At 44.1% G+C, this 16,622-nt stretch overlaps 1 protein-coding gene across 5 annotated transcripts in view; it reads left to right on the top strand.

Moving 5' to 3' along the window:
* The first annotated feature begins 2,526 nt into the window (after nucleotides 1–2,526).
* The window catches only part of PLXNB2 (plexin B2), a 254,458-nt gene continuing 240,362 nt past the window's right edge, over nucleotides 2,527–16,622 (top strand). For 3 of the 5 annotated variants that reach the window (XM_039570587.1, XM_039570583.1, XM_039570585.1), the window contains exons 1-2: nucleotides 2,527–2,615; nucleotides 12,455–12,557. The gene's annotated coding sequence lies outside the window, so the exon portion shown is untranslated. The other 2 variants (XM_039570586.1, XM_039570584.1) reach the window with 2 other exon arrangements.

The raw sequence follows: 16,622 nt of genomic DNA, 5'->3' as shown, positions 1-16,622 counted from the left end.
TTCACCTTTTCAAGTGGGCCAAGGGCTGAATTCAGCACAGAATTCAGTAACCAAACTGCTGTGGCACACATTTGTGTCCCAGCTGGCAGAAGCATGGGCCAATATGCCATGCTGCTGCTTTAGCACACCCACATGCATCTGACAGAACACCAATTTATGGAGGCTTAGCAGAGAAGATGGCTGTCCTGGGGTGGGATGCTGTGTGGCCACCTCAAGCTCCAGAGCAGCTTCATAATCCCTGTCATGCTCAGGAAGGTCAAGTGTACAGCAAGGGATTGTTATGGACTGGATGAGGATTCAGCACAGCTTCCCTTCACCAGCTCTTCTTTCAAATTGAATAAACTGTCACCATTGCTCTGGCTCTGTATATGTCCACAGGCAGGCTTCTTAAAAAGAAAAGTTGTCATGAGGTCAGAGCAACAGGAGCTGAACAGGAACTAGAGGAAACTATTCCAGCCAGAGGGAACTGCATTGTGAGCTGGGAGGGGGCCAAGGCTTAGATTTAACCTGGGTACAGCCACCTTGAGACAGCAGAACTGTGGCAAGTAGAGTCCTGGTCAGCGGTCATCAGATGGAGCAGATGTGGGCTTCTGCCTAGAGTAGGGAGAGCAGATCACTAGGTTTGGAGCAGGCAGGGTATGGGGAGGAGTGACAGAGACCCCAGCAAAAGGCCCTGGGACAGAGTGTGATGGAAGGCAGGGATTCATAGCCCAGGGCACAAAGAGAGCTGCCAGGCTGGTAATTCCAGGGCATTCTGCCAAAACTTTTGGGTACAACCTGGCCAGAAGCCCAGATGTTGATAAAGCAGCCTGGAAAGTCAGGTATCACCAAGCCCATTAGCAGCCTGTGAGTTTCTCCTTACTGGATTCCTCACAAAGATTGCAGGATGCAACTAACTCAAATTTCCTAGGTAAGTCCCATCTCTTTCTCTTTAGATTTCCCTTCTCTCTTCCAGTAAGTGAAGAAGTACAGAAGGGGAATCCAGATCTTCTGAAATACTACAGTTATGTCAGAGCTGTTATTTCTCATCTTTCAGTGGCTCAGCCCAGTCAGGTGAAGACCAGGAAGGAAGCCAATAAACAAGGACAAGGTCCTTCTGGTGGACATTAGCACAAAAACTGGGCCAGACTAGCAAAACTCAGCCAGCACAATCTGCCTCCCCTGTACAATCCCAAAGGGAAAACCCCACAAAACACTATAAAATGTTTGCATGGTCCCAAACCACTGCTAAGTCTGTGGCGGTGCTTTGCACAGACAGGGTCTGAAAGGCACTTTTAACATCTCTTCCAAAAGTATAACTTTACACTTGACCAGATTTTTTGAGTTGGTTTTTATTTATTTGGTATTTGTTGCTGTTTTGAGATGCAAAGGCAACTTTTCAGCAACTTCCAGTTTGTGAAGCACGGCATTTGGACCAGCTTTCTCCTGTTGTTTTAGTAGGGAGCACAACATACACAGCATTTAATGAAGCTGCACTCAAAGGGCCAAGAGCAGTTAATTAATTACTCCTTGAAACATTGCTGGTCCACATTCCGCTGATGGAAAGTTACAAAGTCTAGACAACCTGACCATAGCTTACCTGAGCCGTTCTTCTAAGACATCCCTGCTTTTAATAGATTATCCCTACATTAGCTATAGTTGAGACAGGGTAATGCTGTATTCACAACATGTGGGAAGTGGGCTCTGCAATAACTGTTGATCTGTTTCTGGGGGAAGCCATGAGAAATTTTCACACAGGCTTTTTAGTAGAGTGCTTGAGACGGAGAAAGAAACCGCAGAAATTGTGATTATAGAGATTTTACCTAACAGGGATAAACCCTAGAGTACTTCAAGTTCAGTAAAAGTGATGCCAGTGACATATTCTGGGCCCCTCAACAGCAAGGGTGTGCAAGAAGAGAGGCAGCCTCTGTGCGCTCAGAGACACTGCTCAGGGGATAAGGGGCGGGAATTACACTGTTGCTACATGTTCAGGAGGGTCCTCAAAACACCGCCGGGATACGACAGGTACCCCAAAGCCGTTAGGTACAGGCCCTTTCCCAGCGGTACCGCCGCCCCGCTGGCGAGCGCCGCGGAGGCCAAGCGCCGACCCCGGCCGCGGGCAGGGGCTGCCCAGAGGCAGTTCCCGGCAGTCCCGCCGCTCCCCGCTGCTCACGCCAGGAGCCCACTGGCGGCTGGGGCTCGGTGCCCCCAGCGCTGGAGCTGCCGCCCGGCGCGGCCCCGGTCCCCCGGCGGGGCTCGGAGCACCCCCGGTTCTCCGGGAGCACTCGGCCCCGCGGGCGGCCCCGCTTCGTCGAGCCGGCTCTGTCTGCCTGGCTGGCGGGCAAAACAAAGCAGAGACAGGGAAAGGAAAACGGGGAGAAAGTGCCGCTGCTGCAGCCTCCCAGCCCTCCGCCTGGATCTCCCTGCATGAGACAGCGCTGCAAGCGGATCCTGACCGGGGGCAGGGGGTGGAGAGAGAAGGAGGAGGAGGAGGAGGAGGAGGACGGACAGAGAGAGGGAGGGAGAAAGGGAGGGAGGGAAGGAGGGACGAACGGGAGCCTCTCTCCTTCCCTGGGCTGTTTTTTCAGTTTCCTGTCTCGCATTGTGCTCACAGCGGATATGTGCTGCGCCTACAGGTGTGTCCCCTCCTCGCAGCTTTTCCCCCGCTCCCAAGCGTAGGCTCTGGCTGTCGGGGGCGGCGGCGGATCGTGACCGCCATGTGATGATTATTTCTCTTGGGGCGGTTTCTCTCTCCTCTCGCTCTCTGCCTCCCCCTCCCTCTCTCCCCGCCGCTCTCGTCCTTCCTCTCGGAGGTGGCCGCAGCCGCTGCCGCCTTCACGCTGACTCCGGCTGCGGTGGCGGTGGCGGGGCCCGCCGGGAGCATGGACGGCCGCCGGGGGCTGCCGTAGCGCCTCTGTCCAGCCCACCGCCACCCACCCCGGGCTGCCGGGGCCGCCGCTCCCGCTCGGGCAGCTCGGACGGTCCGTGCCCGCGGGCTTCCTCCCGCCGGCGCCTGCACCTGTTGAAGGTAACGCAGACCCAGCCCTGCCGCCGCGCACCGCGGGATGGGGCGCCGATGGGAGGGGGGAAGGCGGATTCCGCGGCGACTTCCCCATCTCCCCCAGTTCGGGAGCTGCTGAGCCGCGGGTAGAGCAGCTTCACTCCTCCTCGGCTGCGGGGCCAGGGCCGGGGGTAGGCGGCAGGGGCCGGGGCGGAGGGGGCTTTCTACCGCGCAGCCCGCGACCAGATGGTTTTGGTTAAGGGGCTCCCGGGCGGCGGCTCCGGACTCGGAGCGCCTTTCCCAGCCGCCGTGCCGGGCGGGGAGGTGGGGGAGGCGCGGGGAGTTGGCTCCTCCCGACGGGCAGCCGGGGAGCGCCGGTGTCCGGCGAGCTCCCTCCGCCCCGCTCGATGGAGGCTGGCTGCTCTCCCTGAGAGTTTCGCAACCCCGAAGCAGCCAGGGTCAGCAGCCCCTGTGTCGCGGCTGGCCCTGGCCCGGCGCCGACCCCGCGCTCCGCCTGCGCACCGCCGACTCGGGAACTCGTCTGGGATTTTCCTGCAAACGCGTTTTGTCTCTTTGCAGAGGCAGCTTTAAACTTTCTTTTCAAACTGTTAATTAGATACACTGTACTTTGCTCATGTTCCGTGCGGGCGAATGGGAGTGCGAGGCTGGAAAGGCTTGTGACTCAAGGCTTAGTTATTCGGGAGGTGCAGAACATCTTTGCGTGCCGCGTCCAGATGGGCTGTACCTGTAATTTGTTACTTTGCCTTCTCCGAGACTTCGTCGGTCTTGGTGACACCGGGAGGCAGAAGGGATCTGTAACAGTTTGGGTCCTTTCAGGGTTAACCAGATAGTCGGTTGAATGTACCGGAGGAAGGAGGAAGTGTAAGTTTATCGCCTCTCTGAAATCTGATGGAAAATAGCATTGGTTTTGTCCACGAGTTACGACACTATGGTCCTGTCCCTATCGCTGAGCTCATCATCAAATGATAACTTGCTCGTGAGGGAACTTATGCTTTTGTAAAGAAGGCTGTTAGCTTGAATGTGATGATTAGCGTATTGAACACCAGAGGGAACTCTGAATAGGTAATTCATTCGAGGGATATATATGCTTATTTTACTGTTTATGTTCTCATTACAATGGAATCTAGGAGGAAGCAAAGGTTGGTAAGTAATAGGCTGCTGGTATGTACCTAGGATTGACTTCATTTTTCTTTGCAGTTCTTTTCAGAAGACATCAACCCTAAATTTGGGCTGAAAAATCTCTTTTTTTTTTGTTTTTTCCCCCAAAGCTTGACATATTCAACTGGTCTTGCAGGAGCAGGGTTGTGTACCATGCTGTAGGCAAATCAGTTGGGAGACCTGATCACTGTTTGCTAGGGAGTGAGATTATACATGCATGTTGGGCTGACGCTTAATGCTCCGCCTGCCTCTCAGATTGTGAGACAGATCCAGCACACTTGGGTACGGGGGCTGCCGCCTGCAATCGATATGCCAGAATAGAACATGCTTCCAGCCAAAACAAAAGGAAGGAAGTCTACTTCCATGCCTAGCATGGCTTGTCCTCCTTACCTAGAATACTTGTGGATCTAAAGCCTAGCCTGATTGCTGTGAAGTAGAAAATAGTCTTTCTTAAAATATATGACTTAAACGAATACAGAAAGTAAATGGTGTCAGTGTTTGGGAAAGGAGTTTGCATGGTGGCTTCTGGTACCGAAAGCTGTTTAAATAATCTGAGATTATTGTAAAAAGCTAGGGTCAACCCATCAAAATGTGATACTGTATTTTGTAGTAACATGAACCCCCAAAATGTGCAACGGAAGCTTTGGATGCTCGTGATAGTCTGTTACAACAGTGTTGATAACCAGGCTTCTTTGATACTCCTGGACTGTCAACGACATGGGAAGCATAGCACAGTAAATACACTTGTGACTCTGACTTATGCTCCAGAAGCTGACACATTCAGCTGTTCATCCTGTCCCTTTGCCAGAGGTTACTCTGCCATTCAGGGTTGTTTTCTGTTGAACTTTGAATCTGACAGAGTTTACAGACAGGCATATGAATGTAAACTGTATTTTATGGCTGTTCATATTAGTGCGTGATGTTGTGAAGTCTGATAGCATGGATCTCCTTTATATCTCTCTGTTGTGACAGAGGGGCAAGGCAAACAGTTGGGGTCAGCTGAATCGAGCTGCAGTTGTGAACCATAGCCCATAAGCACCTACATTCTTTTGGAATGGTAGACGTGAGTCCAGTGAGCTACCTTGTACCAGGACTTGGTGGGCAGTGGCAGCAGCGAGGCAGCTCTGCACAAGGATTGGTAGTTTGGTCACAGCACACAGGGTTCTGGGTTTCAGAAGGATGTAATAGACGGTGCACCTGAACAGCCCTCTCTTCTTCTCCTCCTTTGTCCATTCTAGGAATTAGAAAGTGATCCACGTGTTTTGTTCTTTTATCTAAGTCTTGCTTTGTTCATCTGACTTGAAGACTTGTTACGTAAAATATCCTCACTAAGGGCACAGCCTTATTCTGCCTGAATTTTCTATGGATGATGTTGGAAGTTGGATAAAGGCTTTGTAAAGCTTTACAAAACTGGGAGTTGTTTGCCTTGTTTGCAGAAGCTCACTAAGGACAAATTATATTTTGAAGGGAGGCCTCTTCATGAATGCCTATTAAGAACAAAAATGTCCCACTTGTTTCTAACGGGTTTACATTCTGTCTCAGATTTGAGAAAATGGTTTGCACATTTATTTATTTTTTTGAAGATGTAATACTAAGCATTTGTAGTTTTGTAATGGCTATCATTTGGAAATTTTCATATACTTTTAAATTATTTATTGTATGAAGCACTGAATGAAGATATTTGTTACACTAGTGTCACATTCAGAATATTGAATTACAATTGTAAAATTAAGGTAACAAGCTTAAATTGGGGCTTGCAACTTTAAGCTCTTGCCAGCAAGCAGTTAATGGAAACATTAACTGCTAGAAAAGTAATTGCTACCGTTCTTTTACTGTCATTTTGTTCTCACTCTCCTCCAGTCAGCCTGTTCCACAGAGATATCATGAATATTCACCGAAATAGCTTGGCATTGTCACTTATGCAATTTCTCATCAGATTCAATGTGTTGATGAGCTAATGTGCACTTGATTAAATGTACTTGATTTATGCAAACAAAAACTCTGGGTGCTTCTTGAAGTAAAGTTAGCACCTGCACAGCTATTAGTGAGATGAGAGTCTAAATAATTAAGATGGAACTAAGTAAACAAACAACCTCGATGTGGTATTCCTCCTACTTCTTCACCTTTATCTTTTTGTTCAACTCAGTAGTGGTTATTTATTTTGGCTTTTCTTGCAGGTTTTCTTATGAACCATAGGAAATTGTAAGGCTCAGCTTATAGTGGAGTGTCTATTTAAATGGCTAATACCAGGAAAAAAAAACCCAAACAAACAAGAAAAAGAGTATTATTAGCTGTAATAAGGCTGGGGTAACTAGGATTAGTGGAGTATTACTTAAAGAGTTTTGTTTAAGTATGAGTCTAACTTGCATTTGACATTGGTCAGTTAATCCTTGTTGAAAATAAAATCACATAGCCTGAGTAAGTCATTGAGGGGGTGTCTGTTATAACAAAAGCCAGAATTTGGATAGTAGGTGGTTTAGCCTCTTACTTTTTAATTGATTGAACACATGTAGAAATAAGGAGTTGAAAATAGACATTTTATTTGACCATCAGTGGCTTAATGGTACAAAAAGCTCTCTAACTCTCCATAAAACTGCTCAAATCTGGCTACAAAGAGGCCATGGAGTCCTTGCCCCTGGAGGAAGCAGAGGACAGATGGAGGAGGGAGAGGACACATGCTTGCCCAAGCCCTGGAGCAACCAGACAAACCAGAAAGCTGTTCAGGGTATCTTCTGGACCTGGGGCTTACTTTCTTTAGGCAGATAGTAATTTAGTTGTCTGTTAAAATCAAGTATTTCTGTTTCTGTCTCTGCAGTTGAACCTCTGAAATACATAACTTTTGGATCTCTCTGAGTTTCCATCTCAGGTGTTTGAGGAAAGAATTACTTGTTGTCATAATGTCTAAAAGTGTCTGTGCTTAATAAAGGTTACTAATGATTATTTAAAAATCTTGGAGTCAACGTGATGGTCAGCCCATGCTCAACTGCTCAGCCTGACACCACCATAACATGGGACAGAGTTTGCCCCCAGGAATGTGTCAGCAGAGCTGTGGTCACCAGCCACGTGCTTGTTGGGACGCTTGGTTTCTCTTTGGAATTCAGCTTCTGGGAGCTGGCGCCAGCACGGATTGATGATTAGCACCATGACGAGTTCCCCAGGCTTGTCAGCCTCAGCACTCATCAGTGGACAGAGTGCACCTGGCACCTGAAACACTGTGGACCTTGCTCCACCTTTGTAGTTAGATTCCAAGTTTCTGCCTTTATAGCTTCACTTTTGACATGCCCTGGTCAAAAAGCTTTGCAATCCTGAAAACAAGTGAATTTAGTAGTTTTGATTTATTCAATCAAAGTGTGTCTTCAAGAAGTTAGTTATCCAATTAAAACCTTATTTCTAGTGTTTCACCTGTTCTCTTGTTAACTGGCATCACTAGTTTAATGTCCACGAGTAAAAAGTGAAGGCAGCCAGTCTTACTGACTTACCTCTGTGCCCAGCAAGATCATGGAACAGATCCTCCTGGGAGTTATGTGAAAGCATATGGAAAAGAAGGAGGTGGTTTGTGACAGGCAAAATGGCTTCAACATGGGCAAACTGTGCCTGACAAATTTGATGGTCTTCTATGGCCTGTGTTGATGGATAGTGTTGATGGATAAAGGAAGAGCAACCAATGTCATCTACATAGACTTGTGCAAAGTGTTTGACATTGTCCCATATGGTATAGTTGTCTAAACTGGAGAGACATGGATTTGATAGATGGACCACTCAGTGGATAAGGAATTGGCTGGATGTTGTACTTAGAGTTGTACTTAGAGTTGCAGTGAATTGTTGCAGTGGGGATACTGCAACATGCATATATCAAACCAGGCGTCCCGTGGAAAGGAAATATATATGGACAGACAGATTCTTGATAGCTGTTTCAGAGATGTTTATTTCTCCAGCCGCATGGCCGGAGCTCTGCCCAGGAACTGTTCCAGTCACGGGCCCAAGGGTCCTTCTGCCCGCGCAGGGAACACAAACCAACCAATGGGAACGAGGCTGAGCAGGGACAGGGAAACCCCGTGTCTGTGCCCTCAGGGCCCCTCTCCCAGGGCTACACGGCAGGGGAGGGACCCCAACAGTGAATGGCATGATGTCCAAGTGGAGACCAGTGACAAGTGATGTTCCTCAGCTATTGAAACCAGCACTTTTTAACATCTTTGTTGGCAACTTGGACAGTGGGATTGAGTGCACCCTCAGCAAGTTTGCCAGTGACACCAAGCTGTGTGGTGCAGTTGACATGCCTGGAGGGAAGCAATGACATCCTGAGGAACCTGGACAGGCTTGAGAGGTGGGCCTGTGCAAACCTCATGAAGATCAACAAGGCCAAGTGCAGGGTCCTGCACCTGGGTAGGGGAAATCCCAAGCACAAATACAGGCTGGGCAGAGAATGAATTGAGAGCAGCCCTGAGGAGAACCTGGGGGCTGTTGGTTAACAAGAAAGTCAACATGACTCAACAATGCACACTCACAGCCCAGAAAGCCAGCTGTATTCTGGGCTGCATCAAAGAAGCATGGGCAGCAGGTTGACAGCAACATAAGGTTGTGGAACTCTTGGAGCTAGTCCAGAGGAGGGTCATGAAGATGATGAGTGGGCTGAAGCAACCCTCCTATGAAGGCAGGCTGAGAGGGTTAGGGTTGTTCTGCCCGGAAAAGAGAAGGCTTCGGAATGGTCTAACTGGCTTTCCAGTACCTGAAGGGAACTTACAGGAAAGATAGGGCAAGACTATTTACAAAAGCATGTAGTGAAAGGACAAGGGGGTATGGGTTAAAATTGAAAGAGAGTAGGTTAGATTAGATATTCAGAAAAAATTCTTTAGTGTGAAGGTGGTGAGGCACTGGAGCATGTTGCCCAGGGAAGTTGTGAGTGCCCCATCCCTGGACATGTTCAAGGCCAGGTTGGATGGGGCTTTGAGCAACCTGGTCTAGTGGAAGGTATGCAGGTGTGCTAGAATGAGATGATCTTTGAAGTCCCTTTCAACCCAAACCTTTCTATGATTCTATGATTTACATAATTTGCAGTGAATGGCTTTAGTATTAACAATTACAGTTTTCTTTATGTTGCAGATGTCATTCTTTCTGTCTTTGTTTTTTAAAAGCCTTCTCAATCCTACAATAATCCAGGAAGCTGTAGAAAAACTTTGCCCCTAAGTTGTCCTAATTCTGGACCTTCAAGTAGACCCATCAGAACCACTCTTCCAGATTAGGTACATGGGAGCTGCCTGTGAACAACATGATTTTAAATAAAAATCCATGAGATGTTTGGCACTTAAACTAAATTGTTCCAGAACTTACATTTTTATAACCAGGTATGTTCATAGTAATTGCCGAACAGACCTGACTAGCATATTTCTAGTTAAACTGGATTAGGTCTGCTTGTTGACTTGGATTGAAGGAAGCTCTCATAAACCTAACGCTAATCTTGCTGTATGTAGAGGAATTATTAATGTGATAGCTCTGTGTCTCAGAGAAGGGATGCAGAAGGCTTAATGTTCTGTCTATACTTATTGATTGCGTTTTAAATATGTAAAAATTTGAGGAGGGAACTCCTCACATCTTTTTCCCCAGGGCTCTTGTTTATCTTCTAGATAGTTTGAGAAGAGATAGTATCTCTTTCTGATGTCTAAGAGCTGTATATAAAGAAGATCTAGCTCTTACATTTACTATTGGCATTACTGTTTAGAATTTATGAAGGACCAGTTTTTTAACCAGTGTTTGCCCTGTAGGAAAATAGTTATTGGTCAAATGTATTCAACCATAGGGAGAAAGCAGAGGGCAGAAAATATAAACCACATTGATCTGGTAAAAAGGGTGCAATTGAAATACAAGCTAAGGTTTAGTATCCTGAATCAGGACAAGTTAGTAATCTTTTGCTGGGGTTTAAACTAGGCATGCAAAGCAAATAAAAGCTTCTTCTTTCCTGAAGATACATGGCACTTGGAATCATTAATAGTAGTAGGGTATGATTTCCTTCAGCTTGTATTAGTTAGTTTCCCTTTAATGGATCTGATTATGCTCATTGCAGCTGAAAGTCTAAAATATGCAACATCTCTCTTAAATATATCAGAAGAACATTAATTTGTCCTTCCGTAGTGTGTTGTCAACAGCGTGTGTTGAACTTACATGCTATGTTCATTTAATCAGTGTGAGACGAATTGGTATAAACCTAATGTTGGGCCTGTTGAATAGTAAGGCAATGAAAGCAGTAGTCTGACCTCTTCTATTTACAGTCTTGTGTGATTAAGTAGTTTAAAGCTGTGAAGAGTTTTTCTGTGCAGATTTGGCACTCATCAGCAGCAGCTAGACCTTTTCCCTCATGAACTGAGTAAATTCTCACGTAAACTGCAGTTGTGGTTATGATGTGTGCACATCTCCCATATGGGTGTAAGTTACAAATCTAAAAAAACAACTGAGGATATTTTTTTTCCCCCACATATGTCAAATGGCAATGGTTTTGTCTGAAAGGCCTTTTACACAGGCAGGAAGTGTCTTTGCAAGTGCTTTTAAAAAGTTTTTCAAGAGTCAGTAACTCTGCAGCCACGAAGCTGGCTTCATGACTTGGATTATGCATGTGCTGTGTGGTCCAGGTGTTGTCACCTTCTGCCTACCCAAGCTGTTGAGATGAAAAACCAAAAGACTTCATTTGCCTTGGCAATCCTGAGTGCTAAGTGGTGGAATGAGTTTATGTATTAGTAGATTGGATAAAACTCCAGAGAGGTGACGTCTCTGTTTATTAACAGATGGCTTCTTGGTTTGACATTTAACTGGGGGAAGATCTGGAAGCATTTCACAGTCCATTGTGCGTTTAATTTGTTGTTCGGTAGCATTGATGAAAATGGAGGGCAATATCCTTGTGGGGTTTTTTAAATTATTTGATTGAGGGGTTTTTCTTTGGTTTGGGGTTTTGTCTGGTGTTTTTTGAGGTTGTCATCTAGAGTTTAGGGTCAGCAGAGCTGTCAATTCCCACAGTTCTTTGAACATCTCACTTGGCTATTACTCATGAGCCAAACAAATTCTTGGACTAAAGTATACCTTATCTTGAAAATTCCAAGAAAAAAAGAATCAATCTTTAAGAATGTTGTTCCTATTTGGTTTTGCTGTTTCAGAATTGCATCTTGTTTCTAACAAGAGCCTTCTATGCTTTTGAATTGCATCTGTTCATCCCTTTTAAGTTTTCCTGTGGCTGTATTAAGGACTTTTTGTTGCTGGTAATTTTTTTTTCCCTTAAAGATGATCAAGTAAGCTGTCAGTTGTCTGGGTGGCTTATCAGAAGGACTGAATCTTTAAATCTGGTTATACATAACGCTTTTTACCCCCCCCCCCCCCGCCCTTGTTTTTGCAGCTCCACACTGCCTGTTCTATAATTTTCAACATCTATTTTTGAGCATCAGCCATGGAACTGGGCACAGTATTTCAGTGTCGCTCTTTACCGATGCATGCCCCATGCTACCCCATTCAGTATTTCCATTCACTCTCATGTCTTGAGCCCAGGAGCCACATTAGCCCTTCCAATAACAACAGAAGCTCTGAACTTGATTCTTGGCTGTGAGGCTGTGTTGACCTCACCCATTTTGCTTTTCTTGCTTCAGAGGTCATGGTCCTCTGATTTGCAAACCTTACCTGCAAGCCCTTGTTACTGAATATATATTTCTGCATGCCGACATGTTAAGATTGTTTTGGTTGGAATGAGTACAACTTGACAAGTAATTGTGTTAACTCTGTGATTTGCTTTCTGTTTTATTTCTCATGCTACTAAACCATGTAGTCTGTTAATTTTACCATCAAGGACTTGCTTATTTCCAGGTAGCTAATAAAACACTTAGGTAATGTAAAGCATAATTCCAGTAATTTTGAACTGCAAAAGAAGCATTACAGTTGCATGGTGATGTTACTCACTAATGACAGCTTTTTTGAGATTTTTAAGTTAACTAATTTTTATGTATTTGTCCTATATGTTTTGATATCCTGTTTTAAAAATCCCAATGATTTGATATTTGTTGCTTATGTCACATCTTTAAGCCTTCAATTGCTGTATGTGATATAAAATCAATAGATTTCACCGTCCTTCTTCTTACCCCTTTTGCATTTATAAAGATGAAAATGAGGGACTTTCTACAAAGTCTTGAGATGCCAGCTCCAAAACAATTCCTTGCTTAGGATGCCCATAGACCCCCTGAGCAAGCTTGTTATGTTTGATTGTGCATATTGCCTAGTCCCTTGTCTTATGTGTTCTCTGAAGCATCTGTTCTGTGTCTCTTCCAGCAGGAGCAAGTACACGTCAAAAGGCACTTCATCCCGGCCGCTATTTGCACAGGAGCCTGAGCCCCAAGAAGTCCGTTTCACTAGCAACACTTGTGCTGCTCAGGTGGGCTAAGAACTCATTTAGATTGAGGGTTTTGTTTGAACCTCCATTTCTTCTTCCAAAGTGTTGTGCTGCTTGCTTGAGAAGGAGGAGTTTCTTGTATAGAGCCTTGCAGTGCAGTTGGTTTGGCGTACCGAGACGAGAGATAAATGTGTGGGATAAATGTGCTTTAGGGTTTAGGTTGAAATATTACAGCCTCAAATTTAGTGTAATAATCTGACATGAAAATGTACTCACTTTTTGTAATTGTCCTGGATACTGTCTGATTCAACAGTGATTTTTACGTGTAGTTTTGTATCTCCTGGACCTGTAGTGTAAAAGGGCATTAAGCAACTTGTGGGCGTGAATCATCTCCAGGTTATCTTAGCTATCAAAACATAGTATCTCAATTGCTCAGAGTAACACTTTCCACTTCACTTTTGCAATCTGTGTTGCTTGTTGCCACTGTTCAAATTTAAATGCCGATTTACTTTTCCCAGTTGTAGCAATTAGTTATTCTCTTTTAATTTTGATCCTGATGCCTGTAAAATGAGTAAATGTAAACAGCATTCTTGAAACTAAACTCTTCATTCTGTTTTCTCCTACTGATAATTTGAAGAGGCAGACTGTGTTTTCTGTTGTCTGTGGCTTAATTAATCTACTTGAATTATACTTGAACAGGAACCGTGATATCAGAAGAGGGTTTAGCAACCTCGAAGTTAGGAGCTTATGAATGAGGCAGCACTGAAGAGTTACTTTTTGTTATTACTTATCTTGTTGGAAAAAGAAGGTATTTATAAACTCGTGGCCAGAAATGGTTACATACTTGCTTCCTTTCCCTCCCTCTCAGAGGCTTTTCTATTTTCTCAGACCTTTCATACATGATAACTTGGCATGGATAGACAGGTCTCTGTCCCAAACTGAGATGTTCCAACACCATGCTAATAATTCAGTGGCATCAGTCAGATGAAACTGGCATATTTACTGGAATACCAGAAGTCTGGGCTGCTTTGTGTGTAGGTTTGGTGTCCAGAGTGCCATCTATGCAATCCACTGTGTGCACTGGGGTCCCGTAGGTTTCTTGACTAGGGACTTCAGCATGGTGGTTTTGTTTCTGTCTTGAGCAAGTAATTTAATTCCTCTGTGATTTTGTGGTGTGTTTTGTTTTGTTTGGGGGGTGGTGGTGGTGGTGTTGGTTGTTGTTGCTATTTTTTTTTCCATTGCTTTGCTTTGGGGAATTTTGGGAAATCTGTAGATGAAAAGTACAATTTGGTGGTATTTTTGTCATGTATAAGTAGGGCAAGTAAATGCTGCAGCATTCCTTCTTGACCAGAAAGGGTGGGGACCTGCTAATTCTCTTAAGTTATCACATGTTGCCACCCCAAAAGCCCCTATGCAAAAGCAGACCTTGCGGCCCCAGATTTCCTGGCTTGAACAAAGACTCCTACAAAGCACTTTCACATCGTGCTCTCTGTATCCATGAGATGACTTGGCACAGGAGGGAGCATTTTTGTTCCAAGTGGGTTAGCAGCATGCACAGACCATCATTCAGTGATATAAAATCTTGAGTGGCAGCTCTGCTGTAAGTAGTTCCTGCCATCACTGGCCAGTACCTGCTTGGTTGTTCTACCATGACTATTTTGTGGAGCTGTGCTGTGGACTGGACAGGAGAGCGTTAGACTGTATTTTATGAGGTTGTTACATGACTTTGAAAAAAAGTATTTAGAAGTTTTCCTTCATCTCTGCTGTGTTTCACAGCATAGCCCTGCAAACACATCATAATTTGCAATATTGGACTGAGAAGCTGGAAGGCAACCCCCACACCCTGCCCCATAAAAAAAGAAAAAAGAGGATTCAAGTCCTGCTTAAACTAATTTTGTTGCCAAGTTCTTTGTGTTATCAAGCCCCGCCTGTGTCTGTAGTTCTCTTCCCTTCCTGCCGGTCCCATCCTGGGTGGCCCTATTAGTCAGGGAAGAGGAGGCTTTTGCAAGCAGAGTTAGGGTGTTGAGTTTGTACTTTCAATAGCGGCCATGCTCTTCAGTAGCTGTTCTTTCATTTGGAATTATATGAGATAGCTTTAAACTAAATACAGCCTTTTTACATAGATCTGGCTAGTGCCTTTATTCTCTCTGGGTGCTCTAAATATCGTGTCCATGTGCACTTTGTGAGGGAGCTTTTTTGGTATCTGTTGGTTTTCTTTCTCAGCTGATGACCTACAGTGCACTGCTAGCACTCTCCTGCAGCATTAACCATGCACAGAGTCACTTCCTTTTCCCTCCTACCTCAATTTAAAAGACTTTGCTCTTGAATCTTGTAAACGGGGTGATAATTTCAAAGCAAACAACTTCCAGTCCTTTCTTGCCAACTTTTGCCCACAAGGTATGCGAAGTAAACAGAGCAGTTAGGAAATTAGTTATGTGCTTTCCCTCCTACTGCAAGGCATCCCAGGATGGTTCCTAGCCCTTTAAGTAATGAATAAAGGGAGAGATGTTGAACTGGTATGCCCAAGTTACATTTTAATGTATGGAGCCATTGCACAGATCATTCATATTTTACAAGCTTTAGGAAAACCTTGTAAAATGTTAGGCTTTAAAAAAACTCTACTATTCATATATTGAACATAAAAGGGTTTTATTTCTTGCAGCAAAGAAAGAAAACCAAAATACTTAGGATGGGTTAAAAAAATACAGACAATTTTCTTCACATGTAAAAAAATAACTTTGAAGCAGACTTTACCTAAATACAAGGAAGACTCTTACCTCTGATAGGTTTTTTGAGGGAGCTTAGAAAATTTTCCAGTGCCACCATGATGTTTATAGGTTTGATTTGGAAACTGAGAGTGTGAATGCTGTAATGGTGGGTATGCAGCAGTTACAGGGTACAATACCTATAACAGGATATGCAGATGCCATTTTGGTGTATTTATTAAAAAGAGACAAGTCTAGACAGCTATTAAAAAATGGGACTTTGAAAAAGTTGACAAATAAATGGTTAATGCTTAATATATTTAGCTCCAGCCTAGGTATTGAACAATCTTTACGAATTGAGCTGTAGGAAAATTTGTTAAATGTGAAAACTAGACTTAAGGTTATCGACTGTGAGGTTTAGCTACAAGGTAATGGTGGGGCTGTAAAGGGGAAAAACCATTATGTGGTCTCCTCCAAATGAGATAGGGCATGTCCCGAGAGTACAAGGCCTGCAGGAATTCAAATCAACAGTCGAGTTTTAATCTGAGGCCATGAGTACAAACACAACTTCAATTTTATGCTCATGCATGTGGCAGCACAAGCAGGAAGCTGGAGCTCTCCTGGTCCCAAAAGAATATCGTTCATTATCAATTTTACTCCCTTGGCATTCCTCAAAGGTCAGTATTGTAGTAGCCCATAGTGGTGCTCCTTCACACATTTCTATCCACTTCATAAAAATAGCACTATGCATGGAGTGTACTCTACTCCTTTTCAGAAACAGGATCTTGGTTAAAAAAATTATGTAAAATTGAATGTATTATATACAACATATATAATGTATTTTATAGTTACAGTCAATGGTTTTTAAAGGAAAGTATGCTCTGTCCTATGGAAACTTTCTCTTCATGTTTCTCAGCTGAAGGTTACGAAATTTGCTGAAGATGAGGGGTTTTTTTATAGAAATTCCTTGAGTTCTATAAATGTTAATTCAAAACACCTGAAAGAATGTAACATATCTGTCTTCTGGAGTATTTCATTTGTACTTGTGCCAAAAGCAGAGCAGCAAACTCAGCTGCATGGGCCCAGTTTGGCTGTATTTGTAGTCCCTAGAATATATAAGAAGATTTTTTTTTAATATGGATTTAATGCTAAGCTCTTATATTTACTGGAGGAAGAGGAAATATTACAATTTGAGTAAATTTTTTTTAGTAATTTATATATATTAGCCACAAGGTAAGGATAATATGTTCCTGGAATAATTTCTTTTTAAATAGCTGTGATTCAATGCAGCATGAACTCAAACATCCCAAATGACACATTTTGCTCTTTAGTTCAAATAAACCTTACCTCAATTGACATATAGATTTATTTTCCTGAGTGAAATTATGAATACCCTCTTTAC

Source organism: Corvus cornix, chromosome 1A (assembly GCF_000738735.6).
Source record: "Corvus cornix cornix isolate S_Up_H32 chromosome 1A, ASM73873v5, whole genome shotgun sequence".
Taxonomy (NCBI): domain Eukaryota; kingdom Metazoa; phylum Chordata; class Aves; order Passeriformes; family Corvidae; genus Corvus; species Corvus cornix.
This window is presented reverse-complemented; position numbering and strand designations above follow the sequence as displayed.